At 31.6% G+C, this 22,108-nt stretch overlaps 2 long non-coding RNA genes across 5 annotated transcripts in view; both read right to left on the bottom strand.

Moving 5' to 3' along the window:
• Positions 1-9,069, bottom strand: part of LOC145678877 (uncharacterized) — a 116,919-nt gene extending 107,850 nt beyond the window's left edge. For all 3 annotated transcript variants that reach the window (XR_014130477.1, XR_014130478.1, XR_014130479.1), the window contains exon 1: positions 8,745-9,069. This is a non-coding gene — a long non-coding RNA (uncharacterized LOC145678877). The remainder of the gene's footprint in view (positions 1-8,744) is intronic.
• A 6,133-nt stretch (positions 9,070-15,202) lies between these two features.
• Positions 15,203-22,108, bottom strand: part of LOC145678881 (uncharacterized) — a 131,063-nt gene continuing 124,157 nt past the window's right edge. For both annotated transcript variants that reach the window (XR_014130484.1, XR_014130483.1), the window contains one exon: positions 15,203-15,982. This is a non-coding gene — a long non-coding RNA (uncharacterized LOC145678881). The remainder of the gene's footprint in view (positions 15,983-22,108) is intronic.

Here is a 22,108-nt window from a genome sequence, read left to right as displayed (position 1 = left end):
TAACAATGTTGAGTGTATTTAAGCCATTGCCGTATATAGCTTCTTTGAGAGCTAGATGGTTAGCGTACGTGCTAGACTCCGGGTTCAATTATCAGTGGGAGATTATGTGGTTCGGATCCCATACTAAGCTATAGGTCCATGTCTTATAAAGCCTCACTGCTGAGAGGGACAATACATTTCAAAACAACCAATCAGTCATTTATCTGGGAAATTATTTTCGTGATTTCTTTGAAATGAACTGGAATTTTATTATGTTATTTAACTGTTGTCTTCTTCAAGTTTAGTAAAATGTTCCTTTCTTTTTGAAAACGAATTTGCATTTTATTAAAATTTAAGTTTCGTGCGGTAAGAAACATTATTTGAAGGAGGATCTGTGAAATTATGTCATTAAAATTCCAATACATCTTAAAGAGAACAGTAGAGTATTGGTAATTCTCATATAAAACAACGCAATAATAATAATAATAATAATAATAATAATAATAATAATAATAATAATAATAATAATAATAATAATAATAATAATAATAATAATAATAATAATAATAATACAAAGTAAACATCTCTTTTGATTTACAAAGGTTTGTCGTAGGGTACAAACGTTCAGTAGTCTAGGCAGACAGAAAGCACCAATACTATATGTGCTGCTTTAGCTGGAAACGTGTGGAATTTGTCTAAAAGCTTAAGTAAGTGTTAAACCATCAAAACTTGACAGGAACATTTGCCTCCATAATCCCCGGGTTGCAAGTTTATGAGTGGGAACTTTTGTGAATAAAAGTATTATTTTAAAAAATTTTTCTCCTAAAAAGGATTGCTTTTAGTATAAAAAAATATTTTCGCCAAAAAAAAAAAAGCAGAAAGTAATAATAGTAAAAATTTCCGTCAGGACACTTTTCTTGTCATAATCATTTCTTTCTGTGGTATTTGAATGCATTTTTTTTGTCATTTTCTTTGTTAATTCAAATAACTCCTCAAATTTCCTCAAGATATTGAGTTCGAAATTGAACTCATTGCCCAATTCACACTGAAAATCCGATTACAATTAATTCGACATACAAGGAAAGAAGTAATGTTGTTATTATTATTATTATTATTATTATTATTATTATTATTATTATTATTATTATTATTATTATTATTATTATTATTATTATTATTATTATTATTATTGTCATACAAGAACAGTACTTACTTCGGAATTTGAAAATTTGATTTTATAAATTTAAAAACAAAAATTCTTGGTATACTGGATTCAACTTCAGGATCTTCCTGCTGAGAGTGAAATTTTATTTATTTATACTCTATTCTAACACTAGGCTTATATATATATATATTTCAAGAATAGTCAATGTATTTCTTTATCTAATTCGTGTAGTCATGAGTTCGATTCCAGGTGAAAATATTTCCACATTAACAAAAATACAAAACAAAATAATTACATGAATAAATAAAGCTTTAAAATTCAGTGTTATTTTATATATTTATTTACCAGGTCTAAAATTAAAAAGAATCAAATATTGCCACAAACAAAGATCTTTTTCGAATGTATGAACATTTTTTTAACCTAAAATATGAGGCTTAACTACATGGTGTCCTATAGGAGTTATACCTATAGGTACTACAAAAATATTTTTTCGAGTTAAATTTAACTGTCTTTCTCTCTTCCGCTCATTCATTGCACTATCACTTTGTAAGTTACCAGATTAAGTTAAACTAAGTAGTTTATTGCAAAACCATCCTTTTAACTGTCAAACCAACTTACTTGTATAGCACTAAATGAAAACACATTACATGTGTTACAATAATTACTAGAAACATACATTTTATTTTTTTCATTCTAATATTATTATCAACTTTTTGTATAGTTAGAATGAATATATATATAAGTAATACATAAGCATATAATGTAATACATAAGTACATTTTCAATTATGTGACGGTAATATACGCAACTTGATTTATGATCGTAAGAGTTTCACAAATAACGTATGAAAGTGGTTTTCCATATCACTTCGAATGTGTCAAGAAAAATAACAATTCTGTTGTTATTACGTGTTATCATATATCAAGATAGGTTGGTTGGCTAATACAATTATTTATTTTTAGTTTCAATACTTATTTTTGTATAAGTAATGGGCAGAAGACCAACATTAATAATGTCAAGCTTTATATATATCACTTAACTCAGTATAATGTGCTTATTCCGTAAAAGATATAAAAAGTCGATTTAGAGGCCGTTTAAAAGTTTTGTGGCCCCTGATCCAAAAACTAATTATTGGTCGAGATCCCAATCTTTTGATCCATTTTTGGGATCTTTCCAAAAATTCTTGTTAAAAAAAAGTGTAAAATCTTGTTCAACATCTGAATACTTCACGTCACTCTCTTAGAGACAAGAGATTCCCCGAATGGAACTTATTTACTGAGACTGAATCCCTCAAATAAGCTGTAATTCTATGTCTCATATAGGCATTTAAAAAATGGTAAATAGGTAAAGTACCAAAAGGATGCATAAAACGAATAAATTAGCAAAAATATGTTATGTGACACATTTTGGTGCTTTTTCTCTGATACACTTTTGAGCTTCACAGTACTATGTCTTTCTTAGCCCGAACTTATCAGTTTTTAAGAAAAAAAATGAAATGAAATCTTAAGTTTTACGTCCCACAGTTATGCCGGCTAAACTAAAGAAAACGGTGATGATGAGAAATGAATGAATTGGTGTAATGAAGAAAGTGGCAGGAAACGGGAGAACCCTGAGAAAACCCACGCATACGGTGTTTGTCCACCACAAAGCACACTTGCACGAGCTAGGATCAAACCAAGAATCGAATGCACCAGAGCCACAAAAGTTTGTAAGCATATTTTACATGAAACTGCTATATATATTTTATTTTAAAAATTCTCAAGTTCTTATAAGCTTATATTGTATATCAGTTATAACTCCTATATTGAGGTGTGAGGAAATGTGTTACTTTTGCCATCAGGAAATAATCATTCTTTTTTTAAAACTTTTTTTAAAAAGTATTTCGTCTGCTTCACGTACTGAGTACGAAGAACTAAAAAAAAAAAAAAAAGCCTTAAGTTCAAATACAAACTTAATTTATTTAATTTCCTCTTAATTAAGTCGTAGTCGTAACGGAAATTGTTCTGACTTTTAATGGCTAATCAGAGTGCAATAACGATTTGGCGTTTAAGGGCTTTGTCGACACTACCTTATAATTATACACATATCTACCCATGCATATATATACTGTTTTGTTCCATTAAACACAGGGGATAGTCTATCTGGAATTATTGTTATCTTGATTCAACATTAAAGACTTCGCACGAAAACATTTTCACTTCGTCAAGAAAGGGAAACATTTTCAATCTTGGCTTTTTCTTCAGGGTTTGGAGGGTGACGTGGAAAGAGGGTATTATTTACAGACATTTTACAGTATCATTTTCTTGGGGTATCTTAGTCAAATTACCGGAAACATTACTTTCCGTCATTAAGTATTACTTTTTCTATCAAAAATTAATTCTCAAAATTAAAATTATCTTTTTAAAAACTCTTTTAGCACAAATACGAGTGTGTAACTAATATAAGTTAGTTTTTGCATCTTGTAATTTACTGAAATATTTCAGCTGTAATGGCAACAGTTATTATCCGCGTTTTGTAACAAAGAGATCTCGGGTTCGAATCCCAAAGCTGGATGTTGAGACTCTGATCTCACTAGGAGAATATTGACTTGAGATGGATTCAGCATAATATATATCTATATTTTTAAAAAACAACTAATGAGATAGTTTCGGAACTGGGGGTGGGGCAAAATTAGCTAAAAAAAAAACATGTTTACAGGAGAAATGAGTTGACGTTACGTAAAGGTAATTACCAGTGGCGTATTTACGATTTTGTTTCGAGGGGGGCTATACTAACTTAATTCCTGGAAATGTGAAAATTCTGTAAGATATTTCATTTACTTCAAAATAGTAAATAAAATTTCAGGGGGGGGCTTAAGCCCGAAAGCCCCTTAAATACGCCATTTGTAATTACTAAGTACTAACTTAACCTAATCTAACCTAAACTATACTAAACTAAACTAACCTAGCCTAAACCATCAAAAACATTTAAGATATAGAATCAAAGTACGAATTTGAGTTAAATAATTCTGATCCCTCGAAATCCAAAAATCCTAACCTAAGCTAACCTAAACTAACCCAACTTAACCTAACCTAAACCACCAAAAAAATACAGAAAATATAGCAAGAAAGTACGAATTTTAAGCTAAAAATTCTAGCCCCCAAATCCAAAAATACGCCAAAACTAATATAAATTCAATTTCCATTATGTTGCATTTAGTAATGATTTTATCTAAAATGGCTTCAGTAAGTATATTTGGAGCTTGATTATTTAATAAATACATGTTTCAAATAATTAAATATTACTTAAAAAGTATAGTTAATAAACAAGAATTAATAAATAAAATAGAGGTAGCTAGTAAATGTTGATAAGCCAAATTTCACACGCATTTTGACTTTTTTCCCTCTACAATGAAATAATACAATATACCATACAGTTAAGCATGTGTCAGTTGTTCCTTTTTTTAAAAGCATTATTTTAGGAAACTAAGTTATTCTATTTTAAAAGTGCATAATCCTAGAAATTACTGTATAAAACCATCTATGTATTTCCCATGCACGTAATTCACGTTATTCTCACAATTTAAAGATCTATGATCTGCAAAGACTTAAAACATTTATTTGTTAAAATTTGTAGGTTTTAAGCAATATTTAAATGAAATGTAAAATTATTTGACGGCCAATTCCTCTTAGGGACCAATTTTGGTGATTTTTGGTACATGAATGGATCATGGCCTAACTTAGGCTTTTAACTTATTAGTGTTTTCGTGAGGGCGTATCCTAAGAAAAATAGGGGGTTCAAATACTTTTTGCTAAAAATATAGTGTCTTGCGAGCTCGTCAAATGTGGAAAGCCGGTATACTATAGGGCGAGTATCCCCCTTACAAATATGGAAATACATGCCCTAGTATTTTTAGAAATTTCCATTTTAGGAGGAGGAGGATTTTCTATATTTATAAATATAACTGAATGTAACAATGTTTGGAGGCCAACTTCTGCCTGATTTGTGCACCGAATATTGGTGATTTTTAATAATACTTAAGTGGTCCATGATCCAATTTAGGTTTCTATCATATAATCGATATGGGGTGAAAAAGGTAGGAGATAACATGTAAAAAATATTCGCAAACGATCGAAATTAGTGTTCAATGAATAGTTTTCGGGTGACTGAGATGAATAGTGTTACTCAAAATAACAATATACAGTAATTCTTCAGCCTCGATTGAGATTGGAGTGGGAAGGTGTGACTGCTGGTTTTTAACATTACGCGCTCATTGAAATGGGTTCATATCCTAAGGGAGAAACGGGTTCAAATACTTTCCACATACTTGTTCACCCCGTGGGAAGAACGGACAATAGTTAAATTGTTATTATTCGGTGTACACATCTGGTCGTCTTATTTTTTATGAAGATAAAAGTTAACGATATATGTTGTTGATAACTCTTAAATAAATCGTTAATAAATAAGTTTGTTAACTAATGATCTAGTTAACAATGGACGTAACAGGATAAGAAAATTATTCTGTTGAGTAAGCAGTTTGTGTGTTAAAAAATTAATTTAAAAATTAATGAGCTACACTCAATTGGTTTAACAAATCTCTAACTAAAGACGACAATTTTTATTTGAATAATTTTATTTGAATATTTTTTTATTTGAATTATAAGAATTTTGTTAGGTACTAAAAGAGAATTAGTATTTCTTTTGTGACAGATGCTACTTGTTTTAAAATTCTTATAAATTAATTACAAATTTTGGATTCAAATATATTTTAATATATTTAATTTTATCCCCTACATATTTTTTTTTTCACTGACTGTTACGAAATTAGCTACTATTAGTTATCGATATATTATTGGCAAAAATTTACTTCAGTTTTTATATTTCTAAAATTGTAATTAAATGTTTTTTGTAGTACTGATTAGATATTAAAGAACTGGATTATTTACAAAATTTGTCTTGATTACATAAAATATATTAATAATAATTAACATTTTTTTGAATAACTAGTACTACTTCTCAATAGACATGCTAAATGTTTATATATATTTCTCTACGGTGCATACGTTTGTGCATACTATGTACTATACCTATAGTTTTTCTTCTATATAATTTTGGGACATAATATATTAATTACACTTCTTATAAAATTACATAACATATTTGGATACACTCTCTGAAATACGTACCTTACTGGGTTATTTTAACGAAAAAAAAGTTACAGATACTTCTTGTACCGGTTCGGAAAAAAATGGAAAACAAATAAACTTCACTTTCTTTTTAAAACTCGTATACTGAACGACTTTAATGTTATATTTATTTTCCTACAGATAGACATTCTATTTCGTCAATAAGATCGAGCATCTTATGAAGTGAGCATTAACGACCTTCCATCATTTAACTCAATATGAATTTGTGTCTCTTTTTGTCTGTCCGAAATTCCACGATACATTTTGAGAACAAAAATATATCTGATTGTAATAAGTACAGGATTATTTTTTTTTTTGAAACGTAAGAATTCCTTCTGTTTGATTGGTCAAAAGCAAGGAGGTGGATTCATTTCCATCTTCTATCAGATTTTCATTAAACATGGCATGTGTTTTCTAAGATTTCTTAATGTAGCCTACTGCTTGGCTGTAACATAATTCCAGATTTTATTTGGGAAAGGAAAGAGGATCAAAAAATTCCAATATAAAGAGAGCTTCGCATTTTTATTGGTATACTATTATTATATTGATCAATATATGTCAAACTCAAGGGGGGACAATTGCCTCCTATTTGAAGCCCCAAATGACACCCCTGTATGCTTGAGATTGAAATTATTCTGGGGGCAAAGGGTCGAATTCTCTCAAACTTCAGGGTAACTTCAATTTTAGAAATACAACTATTTTCTTGAAATATGGAGGACATTTTATTTGAGATTTAAGAATTCCTCTGATATGTTGAAATTAAAACAGGTCAAGAATGATTTGGTACAGTTGGAGTTAACAGAAATCAGAAAAGATTTGCTACAATTGATTAAAAATAAAATTCTTTCGCTTACTTCTACTGTACACGACATAACTAGTTGTATTATTTTTCTAATTAACTAAATTTAACTCTGCAAAATAGATAGCGCAAATGTCTGCAAAAAAACAAAGCAAAATTAGTGCATTCTGTGTGTTTAAGTAAACCTTGATATGACGTATTTGAAAATCTTTAAAATAAATTACTTTTAAAAAGATAAATATATAATTGTATAGTATTAATATGTTGACATATTTTTATTTATAATGTTAGTGGGAGCAAATGAAGTCTATGATTAATGACAAGTAAATTAATATTTACGTTAATGTTACAATTATGTAATTTCCGTAAGTTTTCCCTATCTCAGTAGTCATTCCCTACTACTACTTTGAAATTATGAGAAATAAGGCCAACAAAAAATATAGAAAGTATGTAGCTAAATAAATTAATAACCATTTCCAAACGTTCTCTGATAGACCAAAACTTTAGATGCGCTGGTTAGAACATCAAAATTGTTTGGTATCCACTGTACGAAATATGTTGAAAAGAATTATTTGTTCATGTGAAAAGAATCATTAGTTCATATCAAAAGAATTATTAGTTCATATCAAAAGAATTATTACTTCATATCAAAAGAATTATTAGTTCATATTAAAAGAATTATTACTTCATATTAAAAGAATTATTAGTTCATATCAAAAGAATTATTAGCTCATATAATAACGTTATGAAGATACTATTTGACTCACTATTATTTTTTCTTGTTCTTTCACTAAAAATTTAAAAAAAATGAGTGAACTTAGAAAAGAGGCTTAATTGTGTTAGAATATAAGCGTTCCTTTATTCTCACTATATATATATATATATATATATATATATATATATATATAGAGAGAGAGAGAGAGAGAGATGTATCTTTGAAAATGTTAAACATTTAGCAGTAACGGTCATAAAACTTACTATAGTAAAATAAAGTTAATTCAGGATTTTTTAAAAAATACTTGTGTCAGTACAAAATTCAAGATACTAATTTTTGGTACCATAGCGAATTTTCTATGGTACTAACCTTTAAGTACGTATTATTGTAATCTGTGCGTTCTCTGAATTCCTATTAATTGAGATTGCATAAGTCAATTTAACCATAACAATTTCACTAATATTTCAGATACAAGAAAAATATATTTAAATTGAAAACATAACGTTACGTATAATAATAATAATAATAATAATAATAATAATAATAATAATAATAATAATAATAATAATAATAATAATAATAATAATATACAATAATAGTAATCTGTAACTTTAATTAAAACTTCTTTTTTGTTTTAAATTGAAATGTAAAACAAAGATTTTATTAAAATTACAATATTTTAAAAATTATTCTTAACAATTTTTTTAAAAAATAATTTGATATGCATCACATGTACTTACAGAATGAATTTATGTTGTTTTTAATAACACTTTTAAAAAACTACTTATCATTAATCATTACGTCTAAAACTTCCAGTTTTTATATTTATTTTTCAAAACAACAGTGTTATAATGTTATTTAAAAACTAAAGAAAAATAAACTTTTAAAAAATAAACTTGTTTTGGACTTTTTTTTACTTACTTGCTGTTGATTCGTCTTCATTTTCTTCTTCGACGACGACGGAGCATGCGCAGATGCCATACATCGTAGATGAAGCCATGCTTCATTCACACACATCACAACGTATCACAAACTAAGTCCCCACAGAATATGATCTCTCAAAGGCATCTATCTGCACATAATGTGACGTCGCCAAAACAATAGATTAAAACGTAGTAAATATTGCAATTGGAGAGTCTATATGTTAACGAGAAATACTGAATTTGTATCAGGAAAAATAAACAGGACTTCTTCACTGGACAAAAATCTTCCCTCTCTATGTTTCTGTATACTTTGTGTGTGTAGATGTGTGAGTGAGAGAGAAAGAGAGAGAGAGAGAGAAAGCTGTTGGCAGCAGGGAGGCTTAACAGTCGAAGAGGAACTCGGGCGGTAATCCCCTTTCCCCTCTGTCTCAAACTCTCACTCTTGTGCTGGAGTTTTTTGGAATTGTAGCGTTTTCCTGGCGTCTGTCAGAGTATAGGATGGCCGGCAGACATCTTTCACAATTCTTTTGAACTCCAAATCTCTTTTTCTCTGTCTTTACTTTCTCATTTCTTCCTATAAGCTTACTTCTAGAATGACGAAAAGAATCGTTAATACTTAAGAGATCTACACACATTTAATTATTTGTTCGTATGCATACGTATATCTGCATTTAGATGTTCAAAAGAATTACTTTTCGTGTTCTTAAAACTACTTTAAGTTATACGATATGCTTAGTGTTTGATGAAAAAACTAATGTATAATCGATGGCTCTCATGGAAATGAATAACATTGTATGGGTAGCTGTAGGCCTAAATTCTTATGCGTAGTTTTCAAGGAAAGAAAATCTTTTGTAAAGCTAAGAATTAACGTTATATGATCACTGAAATTGGTGAAATATACACCCTCATGAAGCTCTTTTCCTATGATCATTTATTGTGGCGCTAAAATAAACAGTTGTTCTCTGGAAATCATAACCGATAATAATTTTTATTTCGCTGAAAGAGATAAATTTATTTATGTACAGTAGGCTTACATGTAATTAAAAAATGCGCCATTAAATAGCACATTTTATTTATTTTTTGTTTATCTCATTCTGATGGTGACAAATATGCTCCTGATGATGTCACATATACTTCTAGTGGTGACAAATATGCTCCTAGGTGTCACATATGCGTATACTTCAAATGTTGTCGCATATACTTTTAATGCTGTCACATGTACTTCTAATGGTGACACATAATACTCCTAATGGTGTCACATATACTTCTAATGGTTGTTTATATATTCCTAATGGTGTCACATATACTTTAATTATATCACATATACTTCTAACTGTGTCACATGTACTTCTAATTGTGTCACATATACTTCTAACGGTGACACGTATATTTAATACTCAATACAAAACTAATAGGAATATTTCATCATTTGTTTGAATGTAGGATTTGTATGAAGAACACACAAATACAATATCAGAAAAGATAGAAAAATAATATAAAACTCCCATTTAAAAGACATTATTTCTTTTAACGTATTAATCACTAATAAACTTAGGGACCCAAAACACTATGAATTCGACACCAATATCAGTCATTTTCGATCATTTATATATATACCCCTCTCCTAAGTTACATCGTCAAGGTAAAATGATAAAAAAAACATCTCAGGCTCGAACTTCTATGTTGAAAATTTGGTCGAGATCGGTCGGGTGGTTCAAGAGTTATTAGATCACAAACATAGTCACTTTCATTATTATTTATATAGATTCGTCTCGTTTAGCCTAAAGAACACAATCGTTGGATGTTAAACTACAAAATTTCGTTTCATTTTTCTTAACTACACTTGATTTACATGATATTTACGTATCAACAATGCTAAATTTGTATATTTAATTTAGACATATCTAATTGCATAATTGTAATTAATTTCTAAATAAAAGTCAGCCTTAAAAATTATGGCACGCACTTTAGTTAGTGGGATTAGGGCTAAAATAAATATTGAGTGGATTTTAAAAGCAATTACATTTAATTATTTCTTTTTCATTTAATGTGTTAAAAAAAACACGTTATTCTCTTACACGTGCTAAGCAACGCATGAGATAATTAATCAAAGTTTTGTACCTATTTGATTTCCGTTTGATACTAGTAACAAATAATGAGTACAGAACTGGGGGAACAATAGGAGAAAATGATTTTAATTATATATAGAGATATCTGATACGAAACGTATCGAATAGATGATAAAAAAAAAAAACGTGGACGGAAGTAATATTTATGGTTGTCGAGGAGGAAGGAAAGACGCCATGTTGGAGATATGTCAATTGTCCATGTGTAAAGGAGGGGTGTTATGTGAGAGGAGTACAGAGCACGACACAATAGGGGGAGGATTCTGTAGAGACGAGGGGTGGTCTTTACGGAAGAAGGTTTACTCAATAGAATTTAGTAAAAGGGTCTTGAAAAGCAGCTTTCTTCCATATGGTTCGTCTGTCCTTGACTGTTCGGTACAAAGCCCCGTCACTTTCTAAGTGGAAAAGATAGTGAAACCAGGGCTTTTCTAAAAAGCTTTAAAAAAAACTTCAGGATTTTTCCATATTTTCATCCTATACTTATTATTTCTCAAAAATAATTAAATAAAAATCACAACGGAAAACGCGATTAATGAAACTTGACGAACTTGGTATGGTGATATGCCTGGCCGAGCTTAATACACATAGGAAATATTATGGTATACAGACCTTTGTTTCCTAAATTACGATTCACCAAAATGAGGTTCGGACTTAGTAAGTTTTTTTTCTATATTTTTCTAATTGCTATTTGTAAGAGAAATATATGAAAAAGAGTTAAAAGTTAATAGTCTATAAGGAATAAAAAGTAGGTAATGAGACAGTTGATCAGCTATGTTGTCACTGCAATATACACTTACAATAAAAATTTGCTAAGATCAATGAAAAGAAAAATACATGAAAAAAAGAGTTAAACGTTAATGTAAGGAATAAAAAATAAGTAAAGAGACAGTTGATCAGTTGTGTTGTCAATGCAATATATACTTACAATAAAAATTTACTAAGATCAGTGAAGGAAGAAAAATATATGAAAGAAAGAGTTAAACTTTGGTGTAAGGGAAAAAAAGTAGGTAATGAGACAGTTGATCAGCTGTGTTGTAAACGCAATACATACTTACAATAGAAATTTGCTAAATCGATAAAGGAAATAAAGTACATGGAAAAGAGAGTTAAACGTTAATGTAAAGAGTAAAAAGTAAGTAATGAGACAGTTGATCAGCTGTGTTATAAATGCAATATATATTTACAATAAAAAATTGCTAAAATGAATGAAGATTTTTTTCTATTATAATCAATCCCACTGTTTTTTTTTTAAAGAGCTTTAATATGTCTTACAGTAACACACTAAAGAAATAACTATTTAAGAGACCGGATGTCAAGAGTTTTTTTTTTCTTTTTTGTATAACCTTATTCCTTTACTTACTTGAGTTATGTCAAAGGATTTGCTTGGTAAAGTTAACCGTAATTGCTAATAAATAGTAATTAAAAGAAGTAGTTATTGACTTCCGAATAAAACGTTCTCTTTTAACACCCTAAATCAATGTGCACCTTAACTAACACATAATGAATTATATAAAGAAAATATTGAATTATTTATAAATTATTTTAAAAAAGACACATTGAAATAAGAGAAAACAAGTTCCATTTTCGAGTATCCACTTGTCAAGTACACAAATAAATCCTGTACGCGTATTTACTAGTTTCAATCCTTTTTCTTTAACTTCCTCAAGTATCTTTCAGGATTAGGATTAGGAATTAGATTTCCGGGCTTTTGGCATCTATAGTCATGTTAGCCCGTTACAAGTATGAGAGATGACGCCCCTCAGTGATCACAGTGCCTGGGGAATTGAAGAGGAAGAAAGGGATAGAGAAAGAAGGAAGCGTCCTGTGGGACTATTGTTAGGTACCATCCTGGCATTTATCTGGTGTGAATGAGGAAAACTCAGGAAAAACCTCACTCAGGACAGCTGGCCTGGAAAAGCTGTTGCATCTTTCCGAGTGAGTGCCCCCACTAGGAATCCAACCCTAGGACCGCTATCACGAAAGACGAGAGAGTTAGCTACTACGTTGCTCACGAGTACTCAAGTATTTCCCCTTACATTTACAAGAAATTTAAGACTCATATTATTTTCCCATCCTGATTGATTGGAGCAGTCGTAATTTCAGATTTCTCCCACAGGGTAGTAACTTTCAACACACGCGAAGGAAGAGGAGTGCGAAAATTAGTATAGCAAAATTACTGGTAATCCATATTGAACATGATCGGATGTATGACTAAAATGAGCGTCTACTTGCCCCTCAAGCCATCTCCTAAAATCAACTCAGGATTGGAGTTTAACATCTCTCTTGTATACCAGGGGTATATGAAATAGATATAATAAACTGTTTCAAGTCAGTTACGAAGAGCGTGGTCCTGTATTCGATTCCTGGTAGGGGCACTTCTTCGGCAATTAACCCGAGTAGTGAGTTGAATCCCATTTTGAAATCCAGTCTTACACAGCCTCGGTGCTGGAAAGAAACGATAAATTATATCCAATGGAATTGCAATAGATTTCAGCCCTTTCTATTGTTTATATGATGTTATGCCTCATGTGCCTCATGCTGCATTTATATATGTTATGCCTCATAGCAACGGTGCTAATTTCTGTACAGCTTCGAAGAAGTGTAGGGAAACGTGCAAGTATGTGTTTCGTTGTCAGATAGCCAAGCAAGGATATTCAGGATTCTGGCTGAACTTAAGAAAAAAAAAATGGGTGATGGAGGCATCGTATGGCCCGCAAAAATCGGCGTCCGTACCTCAAAGTAATTGTAATTATCACATGAAATGAATCGAAATACTTCTTTCATCGCGAAGGTAATGAAGACATCTGAACCTTTTCTCCGATTGACACATGACATCTTTTTCTCATCATATTTAAATGAGATAGAAGAACACACAAGAAAGATATAAACTGTGATCTCTTCCTTTTTGTTTTTTCATTGCCAAGCTGTATGCTGCTAATAGGCGCACTGAAAGATTAATCGATCTAAGCCTTGCAAACGAAGACATAAAGCATTCAGACAAGAAGGAACAAAGTAAGCCTTCCTAACTGTGTCACCCCTTTCTTCCTAAGATACGCCTCAAAGAAAGGTTTCTGTCACATGTTATGTTGAAGAAACTCCTCTGATCGAATACAGATGGCTCCACTGATGCCAGAAGCTGACAGTTAAAAATTAATATATGACCTTACTTTGTATAACATCGTATTTCTTATCCGTTTCTCATTATTCTTTCCGCCTTCTTGTCTTCTCTCGTGCAATTCAGAGCCTTCGACTGAAATGTTTCACCAACCAGACTTCACCCTTCCTCAGCCGACACCATTTGGAATATGCATGGTTTTAATATAATTTTACCGGCTAATGCATGTCCTTGCTTTTTCGCAGCTAATAACTAACAAGTAAGAAAACAGGTAAAGAAGCAAATTTTATATATAGAAGTATAGAAGCAGTGTAGAAGCCTGTTTTACGTCCCACGATTAGATATATGCCATGTAGGCAATAAGGAGACGGTGGTAATGAAAATGAATGAATTGGTGCAATGAAGAAAGTGAGAAAACCCCGAAAAAACCCACATACACTGGTTTGTTGTCCACCGCAAAGCCAACTTGGCGCGAGTTAGAATCGAAACAGGGACCCCACGCACCTGAGGTGAACGCTACACCACTCAGTCATCGCGGACCCCAAATAAATTATGAAACATAGTAAAATTATTATCTCTTTCATCTAGTGAAGTAGTTTCTTGATCATCTAATGAAATCATTCTTTTATTCTACTGATTACTTCTTTTATATAGGAAAATAGTTACTTCTTTCATCTAGCGAAATAAGAACTTGTTTCATTTAGTGAAATAGTTGCTTCTTTCATCTAGCGAAATAAGAACTTGTTTCATTTAGTGAAATAGTTACTTCTTTCATCTAGCGAAATAAGAACTTGTTTCATTTAGTGAAATAGTTACTTCTTTCATCTACCGAAATAAGAACTTGTTTTACTTGTGAAATACTTACCTTTTCATGTGATGAAATAGTTACTTCCATCGTCTGATGAAATAGTTGGTCTATTTTTTCACTTCTTCATGTAGTGAAAAATTACTTGTTCCATCTTGTGAAATATAGTAGTTACTTTTTTCATTTAGTGAAATACTTACCTCTTTCACCTAGTGAAATACTAGTGAAAATAACCAAGTATTCAATGGTTAATTACATGTAATTTGCTCTGTAGGAAACTCTAGGAAAATTATAGGGCTTCCACTGTCAAATACCCAAATTCTATATAGGTATCGATAAATCTCGAAATTCACCATATATACTCTTAAATAAATAAAATGAAATAAAACTGAAACCAAGAAGACAAATAAAATAACGGCACTTTAATTTCAATATATGACAATGTAAATATTACGATATTGATATATAAAATAAAAAATAACGGCACTTTAATTTCAATATATGACAATGTAAATATTACGATATTGATATATAAAATACATAATTATTCTAACACATTTTTTTTATCGCACATGTAGCAGAAACGAGTCCATGCTCAGAAGTATCACAAGTAATATTATTGTCTTCTTTCAAGATATTTAAGTACCGTTTACAATCTTAAACATCTCAAATACTATGATTTACCAAAGTTGTTGCTTTACATGCTATGATGACCCCTAGAAAATTACAAAATATTGGTTAATATACTGTGTGTGTATATGTAATGTTATGTATTTTCACATATAATTTTTAGTGAATCCTATGTAAGAATAATGTTACTGTCGAATCTGATCATACAAGCACACAAGTTCACAGAACAAATATTTTCGATTTATATAATACATATTTCTTTTTTTCATTTACACAATAACAATGTTTACAGACTAGTCATGTTTCTTTCATCCTATTATGGTTAACACTAGTCTTGTGTTCAACTTTTCTTATGAGGTCATGCATTGTCTTGCACAAGTTACAGACGGTCAATATATATATATACTAGAAAATCTGCAGTGTTTTACTTTGTCCTTGCAACATCTCGTGCACAAATGGGCTATTGTTGCTGATGCAGTATCTAATAATACGTCCTTCTTTTTAATAAAAAGTCCCTTTCACATTGTTGCAGGGTGCCACAAATAAAGAATAGTGAACTCCTGAAAGTAAAAAAAGAAAAAAAAGTAATAATAAAAAACATGAGTAGAAAAAGCTACATGTTAGAAACAAAAGTTTGTTTTTACTGTTTGTATGTGGAGGGATATGATACTCTTCTCCTTTTTCCATTCCAGTGTTATAAGGATTTTCGTGTTTTTTTTTCCCTTATTTTCTGGACCCGGGTTCATTTTATCTCTGCGCTATCATTTTGTCTTGGATTCTTGGGTCGAATTTTGTTCTTTTCTTCTATATAATGTTAGCAATATGATGTTCACGTCTGCCTGTTTATGTGTTAAGAATGATACTGGAATTTTTTTCATATATATATATATAGAGAGAGAGAGTTTGCCAGTTTCATCATTTCTTTCACTGTTTTTCCTTGTGTTATTTCCGGAAAATGGAGTGAAAAGAAGAAAGTGCAGACAAGCATACCAGTTGGTCTTAGAGATGATGAAGAATCTCAGAAAACAACAGTAGCTAAAGAGAATTAATATACAGAAATAGGGAGAATAAGAAGCATAGGGGTAAAAAGAAAGAATGAGGAAGAAACACAAAATATTGAAAAAAGAAAAATAAAAAAATTGTGATAGCAAGTGCAGAATTTGTGAAATAAAAGAAAAAAAATGCTATTTTTGTATGATTTATATATATATATATATATGTACGTATAACTATATACAAAGAGTTCAATAAACATTCATAGAATTTCTTCATGTAGAACTATATATGAGAAACAGAGAGTTGCTGAAGCAGAATTTCATTTGAAAGTCCCCAGTATGCGACAACAACAACGAGAAAATAGACCCCGAAAAAAAAATAACAAAACAGAAATGAGAAACATTGAAAATCTCCGCGGAAAAAAAATTACGAAAGAGGGTTGAAAGAGAATTTTGAAGAGAAACAAGTTCTCTTTTTCATTTTTAGTTTCAAGAGTCTAAAAATAAAATTCTGCATTGCAAAGCAAATTTCATTCGTGTTTTTCTTTCCTTGTCTACAAGAATGTTTCTTTTTTTTTCTTAGTTCTATGGAAGCGAGGACTAAACCAATAAAGATAGCTATGTATATTGTACTACGATGAAGAACCGTTTTATACAATGTTGCCATGCATTTGCGTCTTCTATATACATATATACATGTATATATTTGTAGCTACTTAACATTCAAATGAAAAACATGTAGGGTCTATGTCGTTAGGTAGGAAAAGATTGCTGGAATAGTTTCTGGAACTGTTTTTTTTTTCTGTAATTTTTAAAAAAATAATATGAAGAACAAAAGCAACAATATGTTTGAAATTTTTCAGTGATAAATGAGAATAGATCTAGATACAAATTTATTATTACAACGCACCACATACTTATCCAATCGCACTTTTATATAGTATAGTTAACTGTATATATATATATATCCAGTGCAATTAGTTAATCTTAAATAATAGTGCGAGTTAATTCCTCATTTATTTTATTCACACTGTGTGTAATGTATAAAATACTCTATAATCGCATTTGATCGAGGTCCAGGTGTGTACCTACTAGGACCCAAAGAACTGAGCCCCCTACAACCACCTTCAGCTCTCCTGAATCTTTCAGTTTTTTTATTTAATGTTCATAAAAGTTAGCAGTTAATTTTTTTATACCTTACTTCGTTGTCAGTAAAAAAAATCTCTAGTGTACACTTGATGGATTGGACACAATGGGCCTGTAGCATGTCCAGCGCAGTCGCCCGATGTCACACCTTCTGTGACTCGTATAGGCCTACTCATCCTCAACGGCACAATATATGAGAAGTAGGAATGATCTCGCAATCATCATAGGCAGAGACGTACCGGTACGCAGGGAATGGGTCCTGGGGGTCCGGACACCCCTGAAATTTCAACTTTTGCGTAAATTTAGCCTAATTTTAGGGGCAATTTTAGAAATTTTAATATAAAATACCCTCATATTGAGTTTGGACCCCTCCTGAAATAAATTCCTGCGTACGCTACTGATCATAGGGTACGAAGTTTGGGCAGCGTTTTAAAATTAATTATGGATATTTAATACACATCTTTTGAATGAAACATATTCTACAACATATAACAACCATATACCTTTATCGCTGAACAAACGTTTCTTGTGATCTATCCCTATCAATAATCATGGTTCAAACCATAGACTATTTTTTTTTTTTTTTACGGGCATTTTCCTTTGTTTTTGAATGTAGAAAGGACTGAATTCTTTGTGGTATTTATTTAGGAATCACAGTATTCACATCACTCAAATTAAAGCAAAAGTTAAACCAATCGACAGAAATTGTGCTTTACGCATTGTTAATATTTTTTTATTTTTTTCAACTTTTCAGAACACCCCATATTGTATCAAGCCCAAACAGTAATAAGACGATGTTTATTACCTAAATAAAAATGCATGGATAATAATAATTTGCGTTTATGCGTTTTCAAATCAAACACATTTTTTAACTCAGCGTCACTCACCTTCCATCTCTTTTCACCCAATCATCTCCCAAGGAGGAGGGGATTCAAACTTAATGTAATTTTAAATAAATGTATTTTAGAATCGGAATGGCTGAGGTACTAGGATTGAACACGAGACAACACGAAACGAAATTTTCACGAGAAGACAGATACAGAAGCAGATACAGGTTTCGAGACGAGAAATCATTTTCACGACGAGAGAGAGGCGGATCTAAAAATGTAAAACCTGGGGGGAGGGCAATCCACAACCCAGACTATGATAGGTATACGGTATCATGAGTTTACTAGAAATTTTCAAAAACATTTAAATTATAACTTCAATTATTTTTGTCACTCAAAAACATGGGGTGTGTACCTCCCCCCCCCCCCCCCGGTCCCGGGCTGGATCCGCCTCTGAACGCACTATATTTTTGAGACTAGACAGACTCAACTCTTCTCTAGTGGACAACCATATCAAGTTCAACATTACGGTTACGCTTCTGTAATCTAGTGAATATGCCAATGGCTGAATTGTTCTGAGAGTGTTTTCAACAAGTAACTCGTCTCCCCCAAAGGCGCCTATTTCTCTGTAAATTTGCGGGAGGCATTCAGATGTAGAAGGTATATATGAGGATTTTAAGACAAATTGCATTCAAATTATGCCAAATATTGTATATTCATAAATACATTAGGGGGGCTCACATGAGCTTTGGGGTCCCGGGCCCCCCAGGATCGGCGCTCTTGCATCCCCCAGAACTTTTGTATACTTCTATCGTTGATTTGATTATATCCGTAGACGTAGAACCTGCATCGAGACGCTACTTCAGACACCACAGAAATAAGGGAACGACAAAACAAATCTTTGAAGTGTTGCGTACTATTTAAAGTGCGAACATATCCTTCGCAGAGACAAACTTAACTTGAAAAATGGCCTTAGACCGAATTCCCTCTCACAAGTCTGTAAGCAATGTTACGCACTATGTGTCTAACGCAGAATTTTTTAGTTTTCCTTCCTTTCCGGATGGAACGAAAGAGTTGAAAGGTTTATAATACCACCCAGATGGAAGGATCATTTACTTCTTAAAAAGAAAACAGAGCAAGAATCCTTTTAGTAGATGGCGCTGCTGTTACCGATTTAGAAGCAAGCACTAAACACGCTTAAAACCACCCAATACTCCTTTGCACATGATCATTCAACGTAAAAATAAAAACAAGTAAAGCAAGAAATACATGTGCGTATGTGAGTTTGTGTTAATGTCTCCATTTTTTTAAGACTTCTTGTAGCTAAAGACATGACTGTAGGAGGTAAAATTGTCGCTACATCTGTTGGGTAAATAGTTAAATAACACAATAAAATTAAGGTTCTTCTCTAAGGTTGCCCTCACGTTTTCGAATTTTAGATTGTAACTTAAAGATAATGAAGAATACAGTGGCGCATTTAGGGGGGCTTCCGGGCTTAAGCCCCCCCCCGAAATCTTACTTACTATAGTCAAATATATGAAATATCTTGCAGAATTTTCACATTTTCAGGCAAAGCCCCCTTCCGAAAGTTAGCAAAGCCCCCCCCCCCCCGAAAGTTAGCAAAGTGCTTCCCGAAACAAAATCGTAAATACGCCACTGGAAGAATATAAAAGAAATTGAATTCGAGCCAGAGAATATCTGCACACTGTTTGTAAAAATTGTTTTCGAGCTTTTTGATATAATGTATAAATTTGGGTGTCCCCGGATTAGGACCTTACAAATTGCGCATCCAAATTTCTGATCTATAAGCAGAGGCGGATCAAGAAGATAAAAACTGGGGGAGCTAACCAGAACCCAGACTATGGTATATCATGAATTTACTATAAACTTTCAAAAATATATAAATAATAGCATCAATTATGTTTGTCACTGAAAAAACTGGGGGCCCTAAGACACCCAGGCCCCTAGCAAGATACGTCACTGGATAATATCTGAGCTGTTTGCTACCTCGTTTATATTTTTCATTGTGTTCAAGAATTCAATAAAAAAAAAAGATTAAATAAAAAAAATTAAAAATTCACAAACTTTTACCAAATTGCACTTATCACGTCCTCCGATAACACATATGCATAACTTAAATCTTAAGCTGCCTAGGTGGGGGCATGACAGTTCAGTGCTAGAATAATCATTTCTGATTCAAAAAGTCCCTGATTCGATCCCAGATATAAGTTTATGATTGACAATATAATTTTAGTAGGTTTTCTCGAGGTTCTCCTGATGTTTTCCTCCTACATTCTCATTCCACGAACTCTTTCATTATCATACACTTTCATTAAGTACGGTACCCGTCCTTTTTTTTTTTTTTTTTAGCTAAATGGCCATAATTGTTAGATGTAAAATTAAAAATTTAATTTAATTTTTAACTGAATTTAAAATTTAATTTAATTCTTGTACGAAGCTGTCCTGTAAAGGAATTACATCGACCACCCGGAAATTTTTAATTGAAGAATGTGTGATCAGCACATTATGGGGGCCCTTACTTGTCGATTTTACTGGGTTTACTGATCGCAATTTGCTGCGTCTTCCAATTGTTTCTCAAATATTCTCACACTGAGATAAATCCGTTCTCCTGACAGTGGTATATTATACAATTATACGGAATCCTCTTGCTTACTACAGAAATCAGAACGGAGCATACGTTATCCGTATGCTACATAGACACTGCCCGTAGATGTTACATCATGCCGTTGCAGGATGTGTGATATCTAACAGTTTTCTTTATATTTCATACACATATTTCATACACGCATACCTTCGCAGCTTTTTGTTATATTCGTCCATTTGTATGTGAGATCTTGACCACCTATATTGTTTCATACGGAAAGTATGTATAGATGGAACACTTATACAGAAAGTATTATAAAACATACGTTTTCAGTTATACGTTCGCTGTACGTTAAGTCCAAAAACTACAGGATTTACAAATGTAACATACGACTTTACTAACGCCAAATACATTTTTTTTTCAGTGTACGACGTCTTGTAAACATACATTGAAAACTCCATGTATTTTCCTAATGGTCATTCATTTAAACAACACTTTTTAATTAAGTGTTCTTCCCAGAACTATTGAAGGTAAAACATGTCAGATTTACTGGGTGCTGCAAGCACCAAAAGGGAATATGAACTTTCGAATCAAGAAAATAGGAGAAAATAATAGAACTCCAAATAAACCCACTGTTGTTCACCAATATCTAAGATGATTTGGGGTCGAATCAGGGACCTTCCACATCAGAGGAAATAGCTCTACAACCGAGCACCATGTCCATGTAATCTATTTTGAAAACTTCATTGTTTTCAGCATCATCAGCGGAAATTTGGCTTCATTTTCTTAAAGCTTAGACAGAATAGGACGAATAACACACATCGTGCAAAATAATGATAATCGTCATATAAAATCTAGATAATGATAATCGTCATATAAAATCTAGATAATTATAATCGTCATATAAGATCTAGATAGTGATAATCGTAATATAAAATATACATAATGATAATCGTCATATAAAATCTAGATAATGATAATCGACATGTAAAATCTAGATAATGATAATCGTAATATAAAATCTAGATAATGATAATCGGCATATAAAATCTAGATAATGATTATCGGCATATAAAATCTAGATAATGATAATCGGCATATAAAATCTAGATA

This window comes from Thermobia domestica, chromosome 2 (assembly GCF_964235325.1).
Source record: "Thermobia domestica chromosome 2, izTheDome1.hap1.1, whole genome shotgun sequence".
NCBI classification, from domain to species: Eukaryota; Metazoa; Arthropoda; class Insecta; order Zygentoma; family Lepismatidae; genus Thermobia; species Thermobia domestica.
Note: the sequence above shows the minus strand (reverse complement) of the source record. Positions and strands in the feature narration are given on the sequence as shown.